Raw genomic sequence first — 3,159 nt, 5'->3', positions numbered from 1 at the left:
ATAGGATTCAGAGAGCTTCCGAGTTGGTGAATGTATCCACATGTTTGGAGGATGGTGCACACCAAACACCATGGGGACAGAAGCTCCTGCACTCTGGACACTTCGAGACCTCACCTTACATACCTTTTCATCTGGCTGTTCATTTGTGTACTTTATAATATTCTTTATAACAAACCGGTAACAATAAGTACAGTGTTTCCCTGAGTTCTGTGAGCTGTTAAATTATCAAACCTAAGGAGGGAGTCATGGGAACCCCCAAATTGTAGCCAAGTTGGACAAAAGTGTGGGTAACCTGGGTACCTACTATTTGTGATTTTTATTTGAAGTCGGGGGCAATCTTGTGGGACTGAGTCCTTAACCTGTAGTGTCTGCGTCAATGCTGGGTAGTCAGTGCCAGAATTGAATTAAATGGTGGGGCACTCAGCTGGTGTCTGCAGAAAATTGGGAAATTTCTTGATGTGAAAACCCCACATATCTGATGTCAGAGATGTTCTGTTTCAGTAGAAACAGTAGTAGACTTGAACAGTTTTATTCTTTATGTAGCTTATTTCCAATGGAGAACAAATGGAAATCAAGTGCCCGTGGAATCTCATACTGAATTCCACAGTCACAAGCATCCTGGTCATCTCAGGGGGAAATATCACACACTTGGTACAAAGCAAATAGATGAGTTAAATATTATATATTAAATGACAAATTTATTATGATATTAGTGATTATATAATTATTAGATTGAATTATTTCAATAAAAAACGTGAATACTATTATGTTGATTACAATATCAAATAATGATATTATAGCCTTAGTTAACATATAATAAAATGGCACAATTCACTTTAAATATAAGGAACAAAGAGAAAATAATGAAAACCAAGGGTTTGCATATTTTGTGATTATTTTATAGGGAATAGCTAATTATTAAACTAAGGAAAACTAAAATTATATATTTATTTTTCTACTTAAGAAGTGTCTTGGCTGGGCACGGTGGCTCACGCTTGTAATCCCAGCACTTTGGGAGGCTAAGGAAGGTGGGTCACCTGAAGTCAGGAGTTCGAGACCAGCCTGGCCAACATGGTGAAACCCTGTCTCTACTAAAACTACAAAAATTAGCCAAGTGTGGTGGCACATGCCTGTAATCCCAGCTACTTGGGAGGGTGAGGTAGGACAATCACTTGAACCCGGGAGGGGCAGGGTGCAGTGAGCCAAGATTGTGCCACTGCACTTCAGCCTAGGGGACAGAGCAAGTGAATTCTCCTCTCTGCTACAGGAGCATCATATTTTCTGTAATTTTAGAATTACATTTCTGGTCACAGCTATCTAAGCGGGCTATGATTTTGTTTCATAAAGTCTTAATGATTTTGAGTATTCTTACCTTAAAGGTTACCATTTATCCTAATGAAATTAAGATAAAATGTGATTTTGTTACCAGCCTTTAGATTCATATTAGCCACAGAACATTTTATAAGGATCCTTGATAAGGCTCTTACTTCTTGTCTTATCACAGAAGTAGAATTAGAAGCTCTGTGACAAATATCCAACCCCTCCACCATTTGATAATCTGTTTTTGGACTAGGTATGTAATAGGTGATCAATAAATGATTACTGAATGAATGAATGTAAGCCTGAATGGATGGTTCTGACTTCCTGTCTGCTTATCTGCCTGTCTAGGTCTGTACGTCTATTTCTGTTGGACTTTGTGTGAATCCTCTCAAAATATAATTATTGTATATTGCACTGAGTCTAAGGGTTACCTCCCTGAGATCGTCCATGAACTAAACTCAATGGTGACTAGCTTAAAACACACACACACACACCCCACCTACCAATATTTTATGACTTAAACATATATATAGCATATATATGTGTGTGTGTGTGTATATATATATAAACTCTTATATAAAAGATGATCTACTGAAAGGCGGTGGGATATGGTGGTGGTAGTGATTTATAGATGAAATCACTCCCACAGCATTGGCATCTTGGCAGTAGCTCGTTCCTCAGCTTCCCTGAACTAGGCGTGGAACTCCAGTTACTTCCCATATATCTGATACATTTAGGCTGCAACAAAGTCAAGTGCTTTTCTTGCTTATTTTTTTTCCTTCTTTGAGAACAGAAGACACCAGAAAAAAAATATTTGGTGAGAAAACAACAGTTCCTTACTCTGTACCACCTGCTTAAATGCAAACCAAAGGCACCCAAATGATGCAACCCATGAGTGTGGAAGAGGCTGGCGGATGGGCTGTCACGTCTGGCTGATCTGATGTCAGAGCAGATCATGTGGTGCTCTGTGGGCAGCTGGGACTGGCCCGCGGAAAGCACATGGATTACAGTCTGAGGCTGTAATGGGAAAGTCGGTTCCTGGGCTGCTGTCTCATAGACATCAGCTTGCAGGGAAGCTGGGGGCTCTCCGACTTGCCCTGCTCCGGGGCCCCTCCTGCTGCGTGACTCACAGGCACATTGCAGAGAGAAGCTGCCGCTCCCAGTAAGTGCTTAAAGAAGGTCTTTATTCAGAGCATTTTGGAAGCGGGGAGGAAGTGTTTGTGTTGATAGGGGGTGCTGGAAGCCTTTGTAAAACCCCCTCCTTGGATCTGGGCTGGGCAGCGGCGCTTTCCATGCCATTCTGGAGTTCAAAGGCAGCGCTGATGTGCAAATGTTCCCCAGCCCTGGTTTTGGTTTGTTCTCCATGTGATGTGTTTTTCTGATTTGCATTTTCTCTTTCTTTAACCGTAGGGCAGATTTTTGAGATCTGGTTAAAGTGAATTGATTTCAGATTCCCAGCCCCGGAGTGGACTTGGTGCTCCCTGTATGATAAGCAGGGAGAGGGGCAAGAGGGTGGTGGCTCTTTTGGTCAGAATCACTGCTTGTGTGAAGACACTGACTGTGTCTGTGCCGGAGAAAGTGGTTGCCACCCCTTCTCTGCACTGGGTGAGTGGGTGGTGTGAGAGAAAGCGGGGGCGAACCAGCAGTGACGAGATTTGATTAGTTTTTGGTAAACAGCAGTGCTATTAGTATATTGCCTTTTTCTTACGGTCAAAATTTATATTAAATAGTGTCAGCTGGCAGAACAGGTGCTGGCAGTGGAAGAATGATGGAGTTCTTTCTCCCTTTCCCAGCTAGTGAATTGTCTTTCCTGCATCGAAAGCCCAATTAAGGAGTAGA

General features: G+C 42.0%; 1 protein-coding gene and 1 pseudogene across 1 annotated transcript in view; both read left to right on the top strand.

Moving 5' to 3' along the window:
- Positions 1-2,279: 2,279 nt before the first annotated feature.
- ANK2 (ankyrin 2, neuronal) overlaps positions 2,280-3,159 on the top strand; it is a 602,309-nt gene continuing 601,429 nt past the window's right edge. The window contains exon 1 of the mRNA XM_011997275.1: positions 2,280-2,482. The gene's annotated coding sequence lies outside the window, so the exon portion shown is untranslated. The remainder of the gene's footprint in view (positions 2,483-3,159) is intronic.
- Positions 2,343-3,159, top strand: part of LOC105551866 — a 9,207-nt pseudogene continuing 8,390 nt past the window's right edge.

This window comes from Mandrillus leucophaeus, unplaced genomic scaffold, assembly GCF_000951045.1.
Source record: "Mandrillus leucophaeus isolate KB7577 unplaced genomic scaffold, Mleu.le_1.0 Scaffold535, whole genome shotgun sequence".
Lineage (NCBI taxonomy): Eukaryota > Metazoa > Chordata > Mammalia > Primates > Cercopithecidae > Mandrillus > Mandrillus leucophaeus.
Note: the sequence above shows the minus strand (reverse complement) of the source record. Positions and strands in the feature narration are given on the sequence as shown.